The sequence below is a fragment of the Lonchura striata genome, chromosome 3, assembly GCF_050655825.1.
Source record: "Lonchura striata isolate lonStrDom1 chromosome 3, ASM5065582v1, whole genome shotgun sequence".
Lineage (NCBI taxonomy): Eukaryota > Metazoa > Chordata > Aves > Passeriformes > Estrildidae > Lonchura > Lonchura striata.
In genome coordinates, this window is record NC_140705.1 from 104660626 (window position 1) to 104684735 (window position 24110).

Below are 24110 nucleotides of genomic sequence, written 5' to 3' on the forward strand. Positions count from 1 at the left end.
GTTACACAGCAGCCTGTGCCTTGACTAGAAAATTTGAAGACCTCTACACGTCTAAACATTTGAATGCTCTGAGGCAAACTTTTATATGAGAAATCATCTTCCTAAAATCAAATATAAGCCTTCAAACTTACCTATTTGTACATGCTCAGTGGAACAACTTATTGAAGATGGTAAAACCACGGGGGCTAATTGAGTTTGCATAAAAGGCAAGCTTAACACGACCATTGCCAAATTTCAGTGTGTTTGACTTTGTAACAATGATCCTCTGGTAGGATGCAAAAGTAAGAGAACAAAGGGAATACAGCATTACAATTACTTACACTCAAAACTACAATTGTACAAAGCTAGTGTGCACAAACAATGCAAAATTGCAGGTGTGTGCTTTATACATACACAATGCAATGACAATTTACAATTTAAAATAATTTCCTAGCATAATAATTCTTGGGATGACTGAGGTAGAATTTCAGGTAAATATTTCTCTCCAAAACACCATGGGTGTTCTGCACCTTAACAATTGCTTTTAAATATTTTCATTAGTGGTGGGAAAAGTCTTGACACCTAGTTTGTTCATCAATTTTGCCTTGTCTTCTGTTCATAAGGAATTCTGAAAAAATGCAGTTCTGCAGTGTATGGTAAGCTTGCTTTTGTATCATGTTCTGCTACCCCCTTAAAACCAATATTAGCTCCAATTTGTGCAGTGCTGACTAGTTGAATGCTGCAATTTTTTGCTATAGTCTGAAGTGACCTATGTAAACTAGCCCACACAGCATGACTTTCAAAAATTAGGCTCAAGTGTACCATTCAAGATTCACTTTCAGTGCATATTCATAACGATTTGCTTTTACGAGTGCTTTTTCCCGTAAAACTCCACCATTTGAATATTTGCAGGAAATTAACATAAAAGATCCATTTGCATTGCCGAGTCAATATGTATATTTCAAATTCCACTGTCTAGCAAAATTTTTTTTTCCAATATTTTGCAAGCAGTAGTAAAACTACAATGCAAGTACATTTTAATAGCTGGAGGGGAGTTGATCATGACTACCCAGAAATAATTAACAACTTGTGTTTTAAAGGGGAGGAAATTCTGTATAAGCCAGCAAAATAAATATTGGAGTAAAATTTTCTGAAAGCACAGGAGGAGGCGGCAAGTATTTTATAGAGCTGTTAAGAGCCTTTTAACAGCTTTAGAAGTACAGTACATCACACCACTCATTTTAGCACCAAAAACTTTCTAGAAAGGCAGAAACAAAAGACTCTTTTAGGCAACAAGCTTTACAGGCTTCCTTCACATGAAAATACTGCACCACAGTGTACATCTCCCCATAGTAAATCCAGAGAAAGGAAACCTCTGCTAGGATTTCTTTTCACAGAGTTCTTTTTCAATGGCCATCATAGGCTGTAATAATGACCTGTCCAAGCAGGAAAGGCCATCCCATAGAGCTGGAGCACTTGGGCTCTGGTAATTGAAATTTTCTCTCCTCAAAACATCTGTTATTTCTTCTACACTTCCTCACACCTCAAGCCCTCATATGCTTTCCTGGCAGTTACCAGCACAGGACCTGTCCAAAAAACAATTTATTTTTATTAGCCCATTCTTACAAATAAAAACTCACGTAACAAACAAACCCCTCTCTTTCTTCAATCTATCCTCTGGCCTCCAGCCCTTTAGATATATTATCTGTACCTAATTAATCAGTTCTCTGTTTTCATTATCAACACCTTCTGCAGAGTCTCAATCAAATCCTTGCCTCTACTCTTCATTTTCCTTTAGACCTTCTGTTATACTCCCCTATTTTATGGGTGCTAGGAGGAGCAGTCAGCAATCAAAATTTCTGTGAAGAGGCTTACACCTGAGATATTGCAGATACATTCACCAAAGGTAGCATTTCTTCTAAAAATCCTTCCCTTATTTTCAAAGATGTCCTATGCTTTGTAAAAAATTCAGTGAACAAACAAACAAAAACACAAAAAACCAAAACCAAGCCAAAAATCCCCAAACAGAAAAAAGACCCTAAATCTCCTTCAGATGTTGGAAAGTTAAATTAGTATTTGTCCAAATATCAAACAATTAGGCAATTTTTTGAAGACAGGTGAGTCTAGCTTTCAATTGAAGACTGAATCATACAACATGAGCTTAATCATTTCCTCCTATAAATATTCAACTTCTGGGTTTTTTTTTTTCCCTTGAAAATTACTATTTCACAATTCTCAAAATATCTATCTTTGTCATATCTTTTTGTCAAAATCCCTGCAATTATGTCCTTCTCCTTCAGCTTCTAAATTCACATCTATTTCAGAGTCCCTCTTGTTGCTTCTTGAAAATCATTACGGCAAATTAAGTCATATTTATCATTCCCAAGAACGTGCTCCTTCCCCAAACATCTCCTATTTGCTCCTGTAAGGATCTGATCACTTTCTATTCAGACTAAGTCTTCAACAAGCATAGATTCCTCAATCTTTTATCATCCTCTGCCCTCAGAATACTTATTTCCCACTCATTTCTTCTGCTTTTCAATGTATCCCTCTCCTATATAGCGCAGACATCTCATAAATACTCTGACCTTTAGTTTTCCCTCTCTCTTCTTACTCACTTTCCCTTTCCTCTGAAAGCTTCCACCTGAACTTACCTCAATCCAAAGTTCTCCAAAGTTTGTGGTAAAACCTTTTTTGTCTCACAGGTTCACTTTCTTCTATATGCCATGAGGGAGAGACCTAAAGGAAGCACTCCAGAGTTACTGCTCTGCTTTGCTTAGCTCCTGGGTTAACAGACCCAAGAATGATGAACCAAGAGCTTCATCATCTCCAGAGCAGAATCACAGTTTCCTCCTTTCCTCTACACCACAGACACACTGAAGGTCTCCCCATGCCAGGAGGAGCAATTAAGCCCTTCCTGCTTCACCAATGAGATCCTTGATGAGCAGCAACACAGGGGAGGAGCTGCTGCTGTCTCCCCATCTTCAACAAGTGGAGTGTAGGCCTGTTTTCTTCCCTTCCTCCCACCCCTTTTCGGGTGCAGACTGCCCTCTCAAGGAACAGCTCTTCAAATAATTTCCAGCTACCAGGACACATTTACTCTCTCATCCCCAGAAGGACATGGCTCTGTGCAGCTGAAATCAGGTCCTCTCTCCACTTCAGACTGATGCAACTAATACAGAGCAAGAACTGTTCCATCCCCACCATTTCCCTCCAAAGTTTTCCCTGCTGTATTATGCACCATCTTTCAAAGGCATGCAGTGCTTGTAGAAGCCTCATTCTTTTCTTTAATGTACTGATTCCTTTGCTCCTGGTCCCTTCTTCTTCTAAGAATATTTTTAAAACTGTGTTACATTCAAAGAGACAGAGGTTTCCCCAGAACCACTGAGCTGAGTTTGTTAAACTTCTGCCTGTGTGACTTATTAACAGGATTCACCACCCTAACTTTGACGTGTTCATTGTTCCCAGTTATCTTTAACAAGTCCATCTCCTGTAATTGCATGCACATTTTTGCTTTAAGATATTTTGTGCACCTTAATCTATACCATAAATTCTGAGGAGCATTGGTATGTATTGTTGTGGGATTTCATAGTTTTTTAGAATTGCAGGATAAGTATAGTCTAGGTAAAAAATAAAGACAAAACAATAAAATTCAGATGTTAGGTTAAGGGAACCTATTGAAAGAAGAAACAAAGCAGTCAGAAAATCCAAGTTCTAACCAGAGTTAAGAAATAAGTAATGTCTGTATCTTAGTTTCCTTACCTACAGATTGAGAAGGTTGACACTGAATTTAGTGAAGTACCATGACATGTGCAGAAAGGAGCATATTGCCAAAGAATTATCAAGTGCAGTAAAATTTCTGAGTTTAATTGTCAAATGTCAAAACCAACCCTTTTTTCTGAAGTTCAAGAAACTGCTTAACTTAGCAGTAAATCTAGTTTCAGCTATGAACAAAAAGGTCTACTATTAAAAGCCAAAAATTGGAAGTATAATATGATGACCAAATGCTCCAACGGACTGGCCCTCTGAAATGTTAGAGGGTGGTCAGTAATTAATATCCCATGGCAAAAGAAAATTGATAGTAGGACCCTGCATTTTATAAGTCTTCTATATGAGCAACTAAAATAGAAATTGGATTAACAGCATGAAAATACACACTAATAGTTGCAGCAAGGAATTATGGATTTACATCTTTGCTGGTGAAGATGCTCTAAAGGGTAAGACTAGAAATTCCTTTGAAGTGCTGGATCACAGCACAGGGAAGCAGAGAATAAGAAAGACTTTTTGTTTTCGTCCACAAAACCACCAGTGGAGCAGGTCTGTGAGGAAAGGTTGATTTAACTGCATTCTAGTTTAATAAGGGTGGATGCAGAAGGTTTGATAAGCAATGCCAGTGGGAGACAAGGACACAGCATAGGAAGCATGTCAGGATAATCAGAGGGAAAGGGTGCTGGTAGAGGATGCAGCAGAATGAATCTATGAGTTGACTGCTGCCCAAATGGGCAGTCCCACTCCGCCCAGAGGATTTAGCAGATTGAATCCACTCACCAAGGAGTCAAGCAAGTGCCAAAATTGGGTACAATTGGCAGGAACAAGTGTGGCAAGCTTCTCAATGGTCTCAGTTTGCTTTGAAGAAACATATCCCAAGGTGTGTATTTATTTGATCTTTAAAGTCTCCTTCTAAGGCCAGGGCTCAGTTTTTGAACCACTTATGTAGAGTGAGGCATGACTTTCTAGGCTATCATGCTGGCTGGTGTCTTTCTCCTTCCCAGAAACTTTAGAGGGGAAGAGACACAGAGAATTCAGAAACTACTAGCAAAGGCAAAGTAAAATACCTAAATTAGTTATACCATTGATAGAAAAGGAGGCAGAATTCAGCCATGATACATCCTCCTTGGCTGTAGTCAGTCCATCTGTAATTACACATATTTCCTTGACAAGGCACAGGACCTGATGACCAGGATCTTAACAGCTACATCAGAAAATAGACCAAAAGGGACAGAATGTGTGTGTAAGATAAATAGGATATCATTAAATAGACAAAACCATAGGAAAATGTGTTCCATTTGTTTTGTGAGAGGCAGAACTACTTTGCACCATTAGTATTGCATTTTCATGACCCTCCTAATGAATATACTCAAATGTCAGTGCAATTTTCATCAGGAGTATGCAAAAAATGCAAGCAATTTGATACAGACATAGTCCAATTGTAAAATCTCTGAGGATACGTAATTCCTAATATCCCAGCTCTCCTAAGGGAAGGGAAACAAACTGTATGTGCACCAATGTGCTTCTACTGATACAGCTGAAGACTGGAAAATGTAGCTTTATCAATATTGCCACAACAATGAAGCCTGTGCATATAGAGAAGGTTCAAATGTAGCAGGCAATGATCCCCTTGCACATCATTTATTTTAAGTATGATATAGGGATATATTTTTAATCAAGGTAATTTGCTTAATACATAATTTTATAAATATCATAATTAAGAGTGTTGGGTTTTTTTGGGTTGGCATTTTTTTATTTTCTTTTTATTTTTTTTTTTTTCCTTGCAGAGCTGGTCTTAGAGCAATGAAAAACTATCAGGCTCAAATGAGGGGTGCTAAATAGCTGGGGGTCCTTAGAGCCTCAGCCACACATCCACAGGCTTAGACAGGGTCTGGACAGAGAAGTCTCATTCCATTAGGATACTCTGCAGAGGAGAGTGACAGCTGCATTCACAGGAAAAGCCTCAAGACCAATGAGGACACATGACTTGGCTTGGGCCCAGGCAACACTGTTGAGGTTTAAATCCTCTCATTCAAGGACACCTTGACAAAAATCACCCAAACATCTGTATTTATGCCTTCCGAGCATTTGGATGTTTGGGATAGAGATAAGTATTTACTGATTCATCCACACACTTGATGTTAATTTTTAATACAAATTTTACCAGGTAATACTAAAGATACCAGCATATCAGCATAACATGAGGATAACAGTGTAAATGAGAAAGAGGGCTCATATTACAGCCCAGTTTTCAGGGCCAAGATGACTATTAATGAAACACTTTATTTGCATATTTTAAAGGTGCAATTTACTTCCCAGTCTTTAAACTAGATTCCAGAAGTTCTTTGCATACACACTGCTTTTTTTGGAATTAATTTCAAAAATAAATGCAATTATTTTTTCATTAATCTCTACAAATTATTCAAGTAGTTGTTTACAAAAAAAATAAAAAAGAAACCAAACCCTGAAACATTTTCCTAAAGCTTTTTTGAAGCTTACTCAAAATTCACTCAGTTATATAAATCTGTGATATGTAATTCATGGTTTGTTTTCTAAGCATTTCACTGTACATCCAGCCTTTTGACACTTGTTATCTACATTAAAATCTTCCAATGGTTGAAATTCCATTCAATTTTAGAATTATTTAATTTTTAACTTATTTATTCAATTACCTCCATAGTAATCTAGTGGTTGCATCAAAATTTATTGCTAGCTTTTAATTCATTTGTACCACCTGAGGTCTATGCACCATTTCCTAATTTGATTTTACTTAAAATCAGGGTGTATAGTAAACTGAAGTTATTTCATTATTTCTTTCTCCTTTTTTCTTTATTTTCTTTTTTTTTTTTTTTAAAGAACAAACATATTTTGGAACAACAAAAATATCAATATTTAGTCATATTAGTAGCAGTACTGGAAACTGCTGTAGTATTTCTGAAGCTAAGCAAACCTGAGACCTTACTAGCATCATGAGCAGAACATCAGATTGCATGTCCAGTGGTGCTTGGCCTCCACGGGACAGGCTAGGGTCACCCTCTTTGTGGTTATGGCAAGCGCCCTCTGAAATCACATTTCTCCATCATGAAATGTGCCCTTAATGCACTGCAAAGGTTGAAGGAGCTATCCTGTAAATATGTTATAGTTTAGCATATTAAAGGAGAGTTCATGGTTCAGATCCATCCTTCTCAACTTATATACAGTAAGGCATTTTTTGCCTAGGTATCAAGAAAAAAAAATTCGAGACAAACAGTTCTGTCACTTTTTTTGTTTCCTCTCCACAATTCTTTCAGCCTCATGTGAATAGCCTGACTGAAATCTGCAAGAAAATTTACTCAGAAGGGCTGGGGAGCATAAATTTATAAGTAATTGTAGGGGAAGAGCTCTGAAGCAATTTTCATTTGGAAGTCATGATCCAGGAAGACTTGGTTAAACTCTGAGCAGTCTTACAACAGAAGTGGTCTGGAAAACCCTAAAGCCAATTCAAGCCTTTGAGGGGTTTGGAGGTAGCCCAGGGTGTTGGCTCAGGACCTCCAGCATGACTCAGGTTACCCAGCTAAGATAGCTAAGGTTACCCAGCTTAAGATTTGTTTCTCTGTATTGTTTTACCATTTCAACTATTGAACTGAAATGTTCAGTGTCAAAGTAAAATCCTGTGTCTAACTGGGAGATGAATTCTTTCTCTTTTGACAGTTTCTCAAATTAGCGTGACTTAGCTCCTGGTCAAATGACAGATGACAAAAACCAGAGAGAAGATACAGAATTCTTTCCACCTACAGTGTGCTGACTTATAGGAGACAGTGTCCCTCTTAGGATATTTTAGATGGTTCTTCTCTTCCTTGCTTCTAAGTAATATTTGTGATGCTTTACCCTATGCAAGAATCATACTCCCTTTGTGGAACAACAAAAGCATTCCAAGGCTTTACTTCCAGGAAGATATTAACCACAAATAAGTCCAGAAATTAACAAGATGAAGAAAACAGATATCTGCAATTTGAAACTTATTTCTGTCCTGTAATGTGAAAGTGGAGCTTGCTTCCATAAAGCTGATTCATAATCTTTCCTGAACATCTGTTTAAAGAAAGGATAACTACAACTGAGCTGGGATGAAATGTTTGCTCCACAAAACCCATGCATTGTCACACACATCTTCTTCCAGGAGGCTTGGTCTCCTCCACTTTCCAGTGCTCTTTCCTATTCAAATGGGATGAAAACTGCTTGTAGGCAAATAGAATAAAAAAGAAGCTGACAAGATACAGTGTCTTCCCTTCCCCCTGCTCCATACCCCAACTCCAAGTCTTTTTATTTTGAGCATTTTCAGTAAAGGCTGAGTGTAGAAAGTGCCTGCTAGTCTTCAGCATTCGTGACCAATCTGTCAGTCTCTTGTAATCAAGAGCTGGGATCCTTCTCCCTGCCACATAAAGCTCCTGAGGGTGGATCCACTGATACATCAGGGAAGCCTGAATTAAAGGACCAACAGCAGCACAAAAGAAGAAAGCTGAAATAGCACAAGGAGCGGGGACTTGAGGGTGTTTTTTTCACATGATGCCATGAAGCCAAAAACCCCTGGCTATAAAAAGCATATGCAAAACACTCCTGGTCTGATAAACAGGACATGTTTTTACAAATTTAAATGAAACACTGAGCATCACTGAAACCATCTGAAACCTGTTTGGTATGTTGGCCCACAGTAGCAGCTGGACAGCCAGTGACAGGAAACTTGAAAGATGCTGAAAGGCTTCCTTTTGAAGCTGCCAGACTTAACATCAGCTTTTTATTATAGAAACTCCTCCCCCTCCTGCCCCCCGCACCACAGAAATACTGAGTGCTTATTTGACTGTATTGCAGATGAAAATAGAAATAAAATATCCATGGACAGTTTGCCAACATACTTTAGCCTGGATGTGGAGTACTGATCTCTATAAAAGCAACTCAGTCCATGTTTTCTTAGCATTTTACTTCTCTCTAAAAAGCCCACAAGTTCTGTGATAAAGACATCTGTCCAGTGGAACTGTTTTATTTGAACACTTACACTGTCTCCTCACATATCGTGAGTCGAATTTACCTTCATAGAAGCACCACACAATGATAACTTCCTCATCACCAAATCAAACTGGATCAAATTGACAAGAAATTAAAAACTTCCATTATCTAATACTATAGTCCCAAAATATACACATAAGACTGAAGTAATACTTCATACATTCCTTTTCCATTTTGCTTCAAAGATTAAGCAAAAGATTGACAGTATTTACCAGTACCCTAATTGTTCAGGAGAGAACGTTAAGAACTGTGAAATAAGCTTCAGCTAAGCGATTGCAGGTAGAATAAGGTTATAAGAGTTTTAAGTACATGATGAATAGGTTTTTATGCCTTTTGTACTGAGTGCAGATAGTGAGGCTTTTCCAAGGAATAATTTGGTTTGCCTAAATTAGGTTCCTTTGGAGAATAGTTCAGAGGAAGAGCCAAGACACCCCTTCAGGTGCTGACTGACTCCCTATGATTCATATCTTGACTTCCTCAGATGAAGAGTCATATGCCAGAGATACATCTTACTTCTATCTCAGAAGTATTCTCAAACTTTATGGATGCATGTGATTCCCAGGTTCTTCAAATCAACTACAAAATTCTTCAGTGCATCTCACATTTAAATGTTTACTACTGTAATCAATATTAAATAATCTTCAAACAACTATCCCAGAATAAAATAGCAAACATCTAATTTGTGCCAATCTCAGGCTACACTGAAGTGATACTTAGTTACATTTAACATTCTTGGTTCCATAACTGAGTAATTTAAGTAATTTTTTTAACGAGTTGTTCATATCAATAATTTGAAGAAAATTATTTTGACTAGTTACAGGCCAGCTCTTCAACTGGCATGAGGACACAATGCTACAGTTGTCACCACATCATACAAACCCTAGCACTTGGCTTTGAAGACTTCTACTGACTCAGATCACTGCTGAAGATGTAGCCCACAATTTAAAATTCACTGAAAAACATTTAAGCCCTCAAACTTAATATTTGCTTGTGTTCATGCCATAAAGCTCAATGACTATAATAGTCGTAGAAAATTAACACTGAAGAGGCACAGGCTAATTCAGAATGAATTTGTTTTAAACATGGATGAAGACAATTCATTTGCCTGATTGCCTACAGAAATGAAGTTTTGGATGATGAAATTGAGACCAGCTGTTGAGAGAATAGGAAACTAAGAAACCTGGGGAATAAAAGGAAAGGCAGAAGTCAGCATTGAGAAGAAAACTGTCCAATTTCTATAAGAAGAGAGTCAAGATAGCAGACAATGTGGAGGTGAGCTAAGATGGTAATTCTTACAAAGAATTGGAAATTTACTTAAAAGAAAATTTCAGGATAAAAAGCGTGAATATTTTTTTTTTTTTTAATTTAGGCTGTGCTCCTGCTTTGTAGCTACTTGGGAACTTTTTAAATAGACTACCATCGTAAAATTTATGTTTTTCTGCCACATTTTTAAATTTTCTGCTACTATGTGGTCACTAGTCTGTCATAATGAGGCTGAGCTTCAGCATCCAGCCTAGGAGGGTGTCATTTGCATTAGGCTGGTCACATCCTATTTTCTTTTCTACCACACATGGATGGGTTCAAATTTCTGTCAGCACCTTAGAAACTGGAGTTAACTGGCCAGCTACCTGTGACAAGAGGGACTGGCTGAGGAACTCAGCTTTCCTTTTGCAGTCTGCATTTACACAAACCCCATCAAATAAGCTGTGGCTGTTACAAGCTTCTAATTAGGCCTCTCAAAACAAGGCCATAGACATTTGAAAGGAGAAAAAAGGTTGATAAAAAAAAAAAAAAAAGTAGCAGCCTGAACTACTGGAGCTTTGCTCTCAAAACCACTCAAATCCCACAGAGCTCTTACAAGGGAGGGAGATGCGAAGTGCACTCTGCCTTAGGGTGGCCTTAAGGTCTGTTTTCCCCAAACCAGGAATCCTGCAAGGATCCAGAGTTGTGAGATAGGTGCTGAAGTCAATTACATTTTAGTGAACAGAGTTTTGAAGGAATGCTCTTCCCTTAATGTATTCTGGCATCATGAAGCAATTGCTTTACACTCTGACAGTCTCATATCACAAACAATTTGGCTGCAATTAAAAGAGAAAACACTCAATAGTTTTTTTTCCAAGGGAACATGAGAAAGCCTGACAAACAGTCCCTTAAATCCTTAACAATGACTTAAGGAATAAAATAACAAAATGAAACTATGTGGAGGTTAATGCAGATACCAGATGGGAGACTTAGAGGAATGTCTGCAGTTAGCAGCACGAGGAAATCTGAAGGCCAATATGTGCAGACATTATGGCAGATAAGGTAGTGGAAAGTAATCCTCACAATGAGATAATATAGCTTTTTCATATAATTATGATATTTGAAAAATGTAGTAACTTCATTTGAAATATCGACATCTAGTCAGCATAAGCTATAACATTAATAGGCTGAGTAAAGAGAATAAATAGTTTTATCCTATTTAATAATAAATTTTGCTTAATGACCTTTATCTGATTATATGAGCAGCCCAAGCAACAATATTAAATAAATAAATAGAATATTAAAAGATTGTTAGCAGATAAGCTGCTTGGAAATTTCCAGATTAAATGTATTTGGGGGAGGGAGCTCTGTCATTTACCAGTATATACATTTTCAAAATTAAGATGACTGCACAGGTGCTCCAGCTGAGCCTCAAGTCTGTTGCTGTCCCTGCCCATTGCTGTGAAAAACCTCTCCTTGGCACCCTAGTGGGAACCAAACGATTTTTCAGGAGAGATGCTGGTTTGGCCAAAAGGAAAAAAAAAGCAAGCAAGAAAAGACAGCCTCACAACTAAAAAGCATTCTCTCTCTGTTACACACAAATAATAACTATTATAGTTTTCTAATGTGATTGACCTAAAGAATTAATAAAAGTGTAAAATCTAGGTTGCACTCTTAAGTTTGTATTAAGCACAGAAAATAAACTTCTGTTCCCAGGTGGGCACTGCACTGCTACACACAATTTGTTCCAGCTTGCCTGAGCAGACCCATATACATTTTCTCAGCACCAGTAGCAACATAAAATAATAATAAAAACTAATAATAAAATCACAGTTCCTCCCTTCCACTACAATTTTCTCCCACCTTTAATTTTCTTCCCAGCCATTGTTTTCTTATCCTTTTGCACTGCCAAACATTCAATTTAATTGAAGAACTGATTCACTTAGAGCAAAATTATTTTGATACATTTAGTGTTTATTTGTTTGGTGGGTTTGGGGGTTTTGTTTGTTTTCTTTTTTTAAACAAGGTCTGATTTCCAATATCGTCACAGAAAACCCTGCTGATAGACTGGAGCAGGCAAAATATCAGTACTTCTGCCAAAGACACACCTTCACATAAGTCAAGGTGCCTGATAACTTTCTAAATAGGCTTGATTAGTAAAGCAAAAAAAAATATTAGAAAGAAATTCTCAAATGCACGTGTTATCACAGAATGACACTGGCTGTGTGATCAGGACAGATAATGTTTTATCCTGGCTTATGGATATATATGCATCATAGAGATCAAAATGAGAATTTTATCCCATTGGCAAGTATAGAATCCATATTTTAATGGGAAAAGAAGGTTACAACATGAGGTCTATCTTTGTAAAAGACTTATATACATATATATCTCAGATACAGCAGAAAAATAAAATATTGTAGGCAAATAAATGAGCCTTAATATGGGTTAAAACAATACTTCTGTGACTGACATTTTATCCTTGCAAGTTCCTGAAGTCTAAAATATTCTACAGGTGAGTTCTCCACCCTGAGATTTCCTCCAGTCCCCACTCTTGCAAAGTGGCTGTTCAGGTCAAACAGCAAAAGCAACTGCTTTCCTCACTGGCTGACAATTCTCCAGAAGAGCCTCACCAAGCACTGTTCAGAGGTACCTGAGGCAGGGATTGGTGTGCTCAGAAGCAGCTATTCTGTTATAAATGACCACACCTCAACATCACCAGCCCCAGAGGAATGCTCATCCTACCCTGTACTCTAAAAGGAGCTCAGATGAGGGGTCATAATTTTCTAGATATATTTGCTTTCAGTCTTAAATTACATTTTTAAATTTGTAGGAGAGAGAAAATGACAGATGTGTTCAGATTTGGTAAAGAATGTTTGTTATAATTGTAACGAGGTTTCTGGTAGTGAAGCAATATCCATATCGAAGGTTTGGTCTATATATGCCTCTCAAAACAAATTGCATATGCATTAAGAGCCAGAAAATATTATGCATTTCATTATACATTTAATCATGAAATATAGCATCTTAAAACTTTTATGTATTTATGTTTGCATGCAGTAATGAAAAAATTAAGTTTGATATTCACAGATCAATGAAATTCAGATTCCTATAGCTTTGTATTCACTTTCCCTTCCATATCATCAATGTCTCTGATTCCTCTTAACTGTTAACTCATCCTGACTGATCCCTCAGCCTTCTTCCTTGACTTTCATAGCATCAGAAAATATCCTGAATTGGAAGGGACCCACAAAGACCATCACGTTCAACTCCTGGCCCTGCACAGGACACCCCAGGAGTCACACCATGTGCCTGAGAGCTTGAACTCTGTCAGCCTTGGTGCTGTGACCACTGCCCTGGGGAGCTGTTCCAGTGCCCAACCACTTTCTGGGTGAAGAACCTTTTCCTAACATTTACCCTAAACCTCTTAATGCAGATTCATGCCATTCCCCTCTGGGGAATGTGATCAGTGCCTGCCCCTTCTTTTATGAAAAGCTTCTCTGAAACTTCTCCTGTGCCAATTACCAGTCAGAAAGACAAAGAGCTTCAGGGTTTCTGTCAGAGAAGATTTGAGCATTTTCATCTTGCTTACCTTTGGTCAAACTTGCCAGAACTGAATATTCCCAAGATTTTTAGTCTCTCCTCTTCCTTCCAATTCAGGGTGGAACAAGACAGTGAGATAAAGATGAGATGGAAATTGCTGCAACCTAAGCCTTAGAGTTTAAGAAAGCAGAGTTTGTTCCTTACAAAAACTGCAAGAACAGATACTGAACACTTTCTAGCCACCTTCAAAACTGGCTGAATGTATTTGTTTGGGAAATATAAATGACAAATTGACTTTTAGATTAATGGCTACCATATTGGTAATGCACAAATCACTTTTAACAGCCACTATTAACTTGGTAAAGAGAAGCTTGCTAACTGCTCTTTAATTAAGTACACTTAATGACCTTAAGGGGATTAGTAGTCTTGTCTGATAATCAATAAGCATGGCAAGATTGCCAACCCACAGACATGGTCTGGAGAACAAAATTAATCTGTGTAGATTAGTTGTACCTGGTTTGGTGTGTTTTCCAAGACTGCTGCAAAATTACTTCAGTTTAAAATACTTATAAAAACGTATTAAATGTGCACTAAGTAGAACATGTTTTACACAAGCTTTTTCCTTATTCAACCACTGTAAAAATGATTTTTAAGAAAATCCTGTATTCTGGCCAGGAGCTAGTGCAAATCAGTTTGGAAGAAATGTATAAAGAAGAAGGGAGGCTGCAGTCTCCAGAGAAAGCTGGAGGCTGAAAGAAAGGAGAATGAACATGGTTCTTAGAAGACCTGGAGTGAAACCCTGTCCCCACAAATCAATCCCTAACAATGGCAGAATTCCTGCCAGCTGCTACCAAAGCCACCCTGCCCATACACGGGTTTCTCTTCCTTCTCTCTCTTGGGCTGCAGCCATAATTCAAGACAAACTGTGGGCCACTGGATAAAGCATAGCAGTTTTATTCTTTCCATATGTTTGCCAAACAGGAGGAAGCTTTATGTAAAAGGCAGATATAAAAGGGGTTTTTTTTATTATTACTTTAAAGGTTTCAGTGCCCACCTCAATATCCATGCCTCATCCCAGTGCACAGATTCATCCCTTCAGTTTGAGAGCTGGAGTTCAGAAGAGAAGCCAAGAATCTGAAGTAACACTGCAAGTGCAAAATGCAGAGAAAAGTCCAAACCAGCAAAAATACTGTCTCTACAAAATGTCAATGTCTCAACAACAAATATGCACTTAGAATCTGATAATAACACATAAAGTAAGAGAATTAAGCAGTTATTATTAGGAATTTCTGAACACTGTTATTGGTTTCCCCTTTTTCCTTGAGAATAAAACACCTCCCCAGCCCATTTCAGTCTGAGTGTCATGTCTGCAGTAAATCAGGAGGATTTAATTGCAAAAGAGAAGCCTCTCTAAGACATGTATATGGTATATTGACACACTACCAGAGCCATAGGGATATTAAAATTGATTTCCAACAAGCTGAGGCCTTCTGCTTTCTAATCCTGCATCCCACAAATATACATTAACACCACTCCTAAACAGGGCTAATTAGCTCCCACAAATAGCTGCATATATGGAAGGTGGAACATGGACAAACACATCTTGCCTTCACACAGTTCAGCAGCAGCTGCCAAAGTGCACAAAACATTTTGCCCTCTGACCAGGATGGGGCTTTACTCTCTTGGCTTTATGGGACAGCCCATGAATTTAATTAAGCACTTAGTACCTTGTAGCCTGGTCACTGTTGTTTGTGCTCATCCACCATTTTCTTTCATGGATTTTCAATCCTTCAGTTCAGAAGTACATCCACTGAACATGCTGATAAAGGGCTCCCTTGCCCACTTGGTCCCAACAGTAGTAATCTGCCCAGGCTTTTAACTGTAGTTAAAACAAACCACCAACCTGCTGGATTTTAAGCAGCTCCTGAATACCATCAGCATCCATCTCTGAGTGTGCCTGCCAGGTCACAGAAAACATTGTTTCCCCCCACATCTTCTACCCAAGGGCTAAACTACATCTGACTCAACATAGCAAAAAACCTGAATTTTCTCTTTCTGCCTTACATGCAGAGGGGTTGGGACCTCCTGTTCCTCAGACTTCATTGCCCTGGGGCATCACTGAAACTGATGCCAGATGAGGGCAAATTAGGCTAAAGCACCTGGAGGCCTCTTGCTGTCACAGGTGTGAAAAAGATCCTGACAGCCCAATCCCTTCCAGAGGGAAGCCCAGCTCAGACCACCCTTTGTTCTGTATCACAAAATCAAAGAGCAGTGTTCTAATATTTTGTTAAGATAGCCTGTATCACACTATCTGCCTCCTACCTGCTTAGCCTTCTTAGTCAAATTAATATTCTGCACTGACTTAATACTACTGTTAATGATAATAACACTAGAATATAACTGCATTGACTCCAGTTTCCTCCAAGAGTGGTAGGCTGTTATGAACATAAAAAAAAATCACACTGGAGCATTTATTCCATCATACATGCTCCATTCCTACATATATTCTTTCTCTCTTTTGTCTATATTTCTCTCTCTCCCCTACCACAGCTGCATTTTCTTTCATATTTAGCTCTCTTTTCCTTTCTGCAGATTTTACTTCCCTCTTCTAACATGGACATGACCTTCTCATCTTCAGATTCTTCCAAATCCATGGGCATGCTTGATGACTGCTGTATGCTACCCCTTCTGGCCACCATTAGTTTATCTATATTAACCAAACTCTGCTCCAGATCCCCATTGCTGTTGGCATGGTCTATAAATTTAAATAGATTTTTTTTATGCATTAGGTAAGTCCTTTCTGATACTCGTTGCTTTGCCAAAATGAAGTCTACTGAAAGAAGTGCAATTTGGCTGGGCCACGGTGCCAAATATAATTAATTTATCTTTAAGCTGAAACATCTGTTAAGAGCATTTGACTTCATGAATGGCATTTCCAAAGTGCAGCAGTCCAAGGAGCGTGTTGTGCTGCACAGGTATTGAGCCACATAGCTTCTGTTGCCTGCTTTTAGACACTGATGCATGAAACAAAGAGGCATAAAGGCTCTGAGCCACCCATTGTGGGGATTTGGATCCCAGGTAGCACTGCATTTGCTGCAGGGTGGCCCAATGGGATCCAAAATGTGATACATTTTCTGTGAATCTCTCATGCTGAACAAGACTGTGTGTGTTCTCCCCATAAAAAAAAATACCAGTAAGTTAATGGGAGTAGGGAGACAAGCCAGCTTTGCTTCCTATTCAATATCACCTTCCTCTGCCCAGCTGTTTCTGTTGTGAGTCTGTAAAGAAGTGGTACAGTCCTGAAAGGATGTAGTAGACTCTCTTGTTTTTCTTGGAGCTATAAACCATGTGGATAGGCTCGTGGATCCTTTTGTTATGCTGCTCTGGTGAAAGGGTTTTGTAGTATAAAGTGACTGACCTTAATCTTTTCACATTGGGAGCTGAAATTTTTTCCCCCTGAATCTTCTGGTTGTAAGACAGAGTCCATTTATATGTAAGATATAAGAATAGCCTGGCTCAGCAAGTCATTTAGAAAGACATTTGGTCAATGTAAAGGAGGAAGGGGAAGGAGGGGGAAGGGGTCACCCTCTCCATTGTTGACTTTTGTCATGGTCACCTTGTGAGTGGGTCTCTGTCGAGGTGACAAAGGAGTAAGGGAATCAATGTAGGAACTATGTAAAACCTAATCTATTGCAAGTATAGGCACGTTTACATCTTACAGCATTATCAAGGCCCATCTTAACAATTCGCCCGAAATCCATCAACATACCACAATCTCAAATATATCAAAGACAATTTTTTTGTTGTTGCTGTAGTCAGAGGATAAGATATAATAATGGGAGAGGACAAAGAGTCATGGAAAGAAATTTAAGAACTTGTTCATTTCAATCCAATCTGAGATGCAAAGCCAAACCAGTGGATCCCTGTAGGTGTCTGCATCACTCGTTGCTGCCTTGCAACATCTGGAATTGGGCTCAAGGAATGACTTATTCCCTCCCATCACTGTTTGTTTGTGTCCATCTGTAAGGAGTGGAATACATGCACAGTATCAGTCCTTGTTTATATACATAGACTGATTCATAGTTTCCCACAGTCTTAGTGGGACATGGGATCGTATCTCCACCCTACAGATGAAAAGAGCCAGTAAATGGATGTCCAAGTTCACACAAACCAGAGCAAGATAATAGAGATTTGTATTCCTTCTCCCCATTGCTGCACCTTGAAAAACACAGGTGACCAGGTCACTGGCACTGCTGTAAGCTCTGTGTATTGCACTCTGCACATTCAAACTCAGCAGAAGCAGCAGGACCAGGGTCGGGGTGTGGTTTTTAGGGTACCTTCAGCTGAGAAAAGGAATCAACCCCAGATGTTCTAGAATATGGCTGATCTCAATCTCATCTGGAGCTGGGGTAGGCTGACCCTGAGCCAGTCACCTGGCAATGGGGGAGAACCAAAAGTGTATTTAAACCACAACAGCACAGTGTGGGGAGATGGGGGAGTGTCATTCATTTTGGGAAAGAGCCCTTTCAGAGAAAGCTGATTACAAGGAAGCCTCATGGAGACTGCATGGACAGCCAGAGAGAAAGGATAAAAACTAAAAACATCTGTCTGCTGAGTCTATGCTACAATATTCTTCATAAGGCCTGGGCTCAAGCCCAGAACATGAGCATCTGCAGTGTCCACTAAGGACCACTCACATCTCACATGGATCTTAGGGATGAGTAACTTCTATTCCATGGCATCCCCAGGGCCAGCCCAAATCTACTTTATGCTGCTACTTCTTCCTGACACAAATAACAGTGTGGGCTGGAGCCCTGAGCCCAGAGTTGGAAGTCACAGGATGGGGGAAGCCCCCTTTATGGAAGGAAAGTATCATTCCCTGCCTCCACATTAAATCTTTTGGGCCAACATTGGTAACTCAGAGATGGTCCTGCAGAGAGGAGGAGAACAAGGAGCCTGGAGGGGAAGAAGAAGTGAAAAGGCTGGGCTGGGGGATGGTATTCTTATCACTTTTGTGATCACAGAAAGTGGCTGTGTGATTATGCTGAGGTTTCATCACAGCAGAGTGGGAAAGACCTGCCGGGAGTTAAGTGAGGTGGAAACCACAGGCATGACCTGGGATTCAGCCCTTGCTAGAGGAGGTTATTCCATGCCTGTGACTAATCTGTACTGCTCAGCCTCGATGTGCTATAGACACCTCATTCTAAAGGTGTTGGTGCTACGCAGGAACGGGCAGAATATTCAGAGAAGGATCAGCTGTGGTTAAAGAGAGAGACCTGTGCACTTGGAGAGTGTGAGGGGTGGGAGGCTTGCAGACCCCAGGGAAGACTGAAACACTTCTGTGTCAGAATATAGAGATGCTCCCTGGGATTCAGACCCAGGTATTTCTTTTTTCATTTAAATCAGGGTATGGAGGTTTTGCATTCAGTACTACCCTGGAGCCCTGCAGACCCCAGGTTAACCTCTGGCAAGTAACACTGGCACTTCTGTGACTCCTTCGCAGCCTGGTATGAGAATTCTGCCCTTATTGACTTCTTCATACTGCCAGTCCCTCACCTTGTGGCCATTCCCAATGAAGCTGTGAAATTAGATAGAGCATGGTAGATTGAACTGGAGAGTGTTAGGAGTGCGATGCATAAGGCACTTGTGATTTAAAAATATTTTTTTCTTTTAACCCCTCTCACTTGCTGTTTACCCTCTAACTCTCAGTCTAAAAAGTCTTTTGAGGGGCTGTTGCAGCAGGTTCCCCACACTCCCAGCTTGGTAAAGTTTGTAAAAGACATTAATCTTCAGCCACACCAGCTCGTGGGTCTGGCTCCAACAGCCCCTGCTCTGTGCCAGTCAGCCCACGGCTGGTGTGGGTGCCTGGCAGCTTGGCAAGGAGCTGGGAAGTGCGGGTGATGGGGCACTGCTGCAGGAGAAATGTAGCTAGCAGCCCTCCCCTCCCCTGCAATTGTTCCTCCCTCTGCAGGTGTGTGGCAGCTCCTCTAATTGGTGTCCTGACTTGGGGCAGACAACCTGCCCTCGCACCACTCACTGCTGTCCCCCTGCCCTTGCTCAAGCGCCTCTCTGGAAAATGCTTCTGCCAGCAAAGCAGGGCACAAAAATCACCCAGCCTTTAGGTGGAGCAGATTTCACCAGCACAAGCACTTGGAGACGGGAAGGGCGAACAACAAGTGCACAACTGAACCCCAGGAATGCCAGACAGGGCAGGGTCAGAGCCTGCTTGCAAGCAGGCAGAGAAGCAAACCCACAGCACATCTCCTGCTGCCCTCCCGGCTCTGGGTGCTGGACTGGGCAAGGCAGGGATGGCACAGCCCGCAGCCTGGCAGTCCGTGGGATTAGTGCTGGCAGCGGGCAGCCACTGTGGCGTGGGCTGGAGAGGGAGAGGAGGCCACGAGGCAGCACAGAAGTGGAGGATTTGTGCTAAGGCTCCAGGACTGTCTTAAATCTCCAACATCTGCCAATTTAAGTACAGCTGAATTGCTGGATAATTCTGCTGGTGGCGCTCCTGGGAACACCCAGCCCAAGCAGAACAATTTTGAAGGAAATTACATGAGCTGGGATTTAGTGTTGTCTCTTTAGCTTGTGGAAGAGATAATCTGGTCCATTTAATGTGGAACAAAATTTGCTCTGTTTCACAGAGGCGTAAGGAGATAGTTTTGCCTTGAGAAAGCAGCAGTAAATGACTCTGAAGTCCTGCTGTCACTTGTTCACCGAGCTGCTGTAATATGGAGTGGCAAGGGCTGTTTTCCTGGGCCACTTTCTACATATAAGTAACACTCTTCATAAAGAACACCACTTAGTCTTATGACAAAATTCCTCTAGTGTGACACAGAAGAGCACTGACATCATTCTTGAAGGCTGCAGAATTTATGGCACAGTTAATTATTAATTTGGCTGGAATTTGTAAAGTAGAAGGGAGTTTTTGTGCTTTTAGGCCATGCTCTCAGTGTGTAAATCTCTCATATGGCTGCCATAATAATATTCCTGCAGCTATGTTGTCACCTATTGTAATTTTTCTGCTAATAAGAAAATTTAAACTAACCAGGAATCCTAAATTTGGAGACTAGTTGTTTATTTCAAATATACTCTAGAGAAATAATAATGCAGTTCTGCTCTGAATTTAATTTAAACAAGAACAGGCAAAACAAATCTCTGCGGAGGGCATTTGACAATAATAAAATATTTCTCCCAGCGGGTGAGCTGGTAGCAATTGTATTGTTGCCATCAAAGCTCACGTTTCAGCAGGTCATTACCATCATAACAAGCCCTTGGACCAACTGGCATGGACATGCAACATTGAGCTCCTGATGGGCACATTATTTCAGACCTTTAACTTCATGGAGAACAAGACAAATACTCCTGGGAGCAGAGGATTATATTTTGAAATTCCTTTCTTTTCTGTTCTGCTTAATAATAAGAGCCTGCATGTAATCAATCTACCGCCACTTGCTCCTTTATATTAACGGAGATTGTAAGGAGCCAGCTTGGGAATGTGAACACCAGGAGCCAGCAACCCTTAATCTTAACGAAACACTGACGATTAGCATGGCTGGGATGTGGCAGCACAAACACTTTGGGATAAAAATGGCAAAAGAGAATAAATGCATCCATATTCTTTTCCACAGTTATTTGGGGTTTTTTCCCCTTCTCTAATAGCAACCCCAAGGAGGAAGTTTGTGGTCTGTATGTTAAAGGCAACCTATGGACACATGGAATCAGCTTTTCATTGCAAGAGAAAACACACTCTGCCTTGTGAGGCAGCTACGGCTGGATAACAAAGGATAGAGTAATTAGCAAAGTGCCATGTGATATCAGAGACCTACATTACACAAGAGAGATGAAATGCAAAGGAAAGGAAAGGTGTGAGTGAAGAAAGCCATTAAAGAAAGCTAATAAAGGCCATAGAAGAAAATGTAGAAAACAGATGGAAGCTGTCCTGTTCTTGAGTTTGGTGAAAATTCAGGACAGGTAATCTTCAAAATTTTTAAAGAGGCATTTTCTTCAGCAGAAGCCTGTGCACAAAAAAATTTCAGGTGTTTTTGTGCTTATGGTAGGGTTTTTTCCCACTAGGGTATGACTGGGCAATGCTGCTAGAGGTCACTTAAAAATGTACAACATGAGGGCTTGTCTAAGGACAGTATTCCCCTTTCTGTTCTCCTTCAAAATCTTCCTTTTAGTTTTAGTGGTCTGTGTTTTTATCCATATTTAGTCTTTCAGCACTGGCATTGTTAAGAAACACACATAACTACATATGCAAGAGCACTGACTGGCACAGAATTTTCTTGCCATTTCCTGAGAAAGGATCAGCTGCAGGGACCACACGAGGACACTTTTAGTTGGTGTTTGCCAGACCTTCTCACTCTATGAACTCACAAGGTCAAAAAATCCCCTCCAACCAAACAGATAGCCCAAATGACATCAAGTTAGGCCATTATTTGACTGCAAAGCTCCAGAGAAAATTCATAGCCCCTCACAAACCTCATATGATGTAAGTGGCCAGCTCAGGGAGTGGTGTTTTCCTTTCAAGTCAACACCGATGGCTCTGGCTGAGGGCACGGGTGCCAGTGAGGGGCAGTGGAGCTGTCAAACACCTCCAGAGGAAAAATCCCACTCTTGGACTGGGATGACTTCTTTTATCTGCAGGGCAAGTGGAGTAAGGGAGGTGAAGGAGGATGTAAAGCACATCAGTCAAAACTGATTTCACTGAGCCATACCCCCACTGGGAAGACTCTTGATTTGCCTTATTTTAGCCAAGTGGTGTTGTGGTAGCCACAAGTTAGGGCTGCAGCAGTTGAGAGCTACATCAGAGTATGCTGTCTGAGCTATGAATTGTCAGAATCCCAAGCCCTTTTTTAATTTTCTTTAAAGAATAAGTAGCTATTTCTGTAGTTAAGAAAGGTTTGTGGTCTCAGCCAAATTCCCCACAGATTCCTACTAAAACATTTCCAATGGATTTCTATGTCCATCCTGGGTTTACAGCAGAGACAGCATAGGCAGAATAAAGAAAAACCAAATGAGAAAAACCCTGCATAGACAGAGCCCTAGAAAAGGCTTCATCTGAGAGTTGTATTTTTTCTTCTGTGATGCTCAATTTCTCTTATATGGTACTTCATGATCCTCTCATGAAAAATGGTACAGACAACATGATTTTTTTTTTAAGTGCATGTGAAAACTTTAGTCAATGATTAGGGTCAAACACATGCTGAGGAAGTCTAGGAGTGCCACTTACAGATTATTTTCCTTTTGTATGTGAAAATTTGTAACAGTGCCTTTTTTACTTTTAAGGTGCAGTATTAGGTTTTCTTTTGAAGAGATACTTTGCAATAATTAAAAATCAGGAAACTAATAAAAAGGGGGGAAAATACTAAAAAATGGGGAAAGCCAGCTCTGTCCAAGCACACTGTGTGTGTATATAGCAGTATGCCTGTGCACACGGCAGTGTCAACACTAAAGCCCAATTCTGATCATCTTTGCAGAGACCATGCAGAATTCATCTTCCTATTGCCCTGCTGCTCCTTCCACTCAGAAGAATCCCTGTTTCCCAAGACAGCTATAGCACAGAGAGCCCTGGCAGCAGGGCAGGGGTGCCTCTTGCTGTGCTGTGAAGCACAAAGAGGCCTCGGTGCTGCCCCGGTGCCGTGGCTGACACGGCTCCTGTCCCCGAGCAGCCCCTGTGCCATCAGCCAGAGCCTCCTGAGGATGGCCAGGAGCCAAGGTGAGAAACACGCTGGTGAACACGACAACACTATCAAGATAGGCTACAAAGCAAGAAAAGCACACATTAGCACTTCTGCGATGGTTCCAGAAGGGTCCACAGGACAGAGGGGCTGAGCCTGAGCGAGGGGGGCTGCAGCCCCTTGCAGGGATGGGGCCCAGAGCCCATTTATGGCCACTTTGCCCCTGTGCTGTTTAACTCGCCTGGACCCCGACAGCTTTCGGGGGTCTTCGTTCACACCAGTCTGTATCACTGCTCTGGGGGCTGCTTACTTCCATTCAGCAACACTGGATCAAATAATACAGGGTCTTTTTCTTAATTTATTTTTTATTTTTACTCAGAACACATTAAAGGAGTCTCCTGCAGTAGGAAATGAATGATAGACTCAGTTGTTGATGGTGAAAGCAAAAAACTATTTCTATATGATAGTAATGTGATCTTAAAATAGTGGGAAAGTTTTCTTTTAAGACACTGACAAAGAGGCAATGCTTTTGAGTAATGCAGGTTGATGTGTATAGATGCTTTAAGATTAAATAAGTGCTATATAAAGGCCTGCCAGCCTGAATTCTAATGTGCTATGAGACATTTTGCATATTTAAGAGTATGCAAAATGTCTTGTACCACACTGGAATTCATTTTGACAAGGCTTTATATAGCATTTATTTACACTCATATCATACTTTAAGGGAGAAGTGCAAACGCTGGCTCCGTTTTGAATGGAAGTAACAAAAGGCAAAGCTAATTGTTCTGTTCTCCTCCTCCAAAAAAGAAAACAAAACCAAAAAAACCCCACAACACAAAAAATAAAATAAAGCAA

At 40.2% G+C, this 24110-nt stretch overlaps 1 protein-coding gene across 1 annotated transcript in view; it reads right to left on the reverse strand.

Annotated features, from left to right (window-relative positions):
* Window positions 1-15632, reverse strand: part of USH2A (usherin) — a 391259-nt gene extending 375627 nt beyond the window's left edge. Inside the window, exons 1-2 of the mRNA XM_085577109.1 lie at window positions 15476-15632; window positions 14627-14717 (exon numbers count right to left, since the gene is read on the reverse strand). The gene's annotated coding sequence lies outside the window, so the exon portion shown is untranslated. The remainder of the gene's footprint in view (window positions 1-14626; window positions 14718-15475) is intronic.
* Between the last annotated feature and the right edge of the window lie 8478 nt (window positions 15633-24110).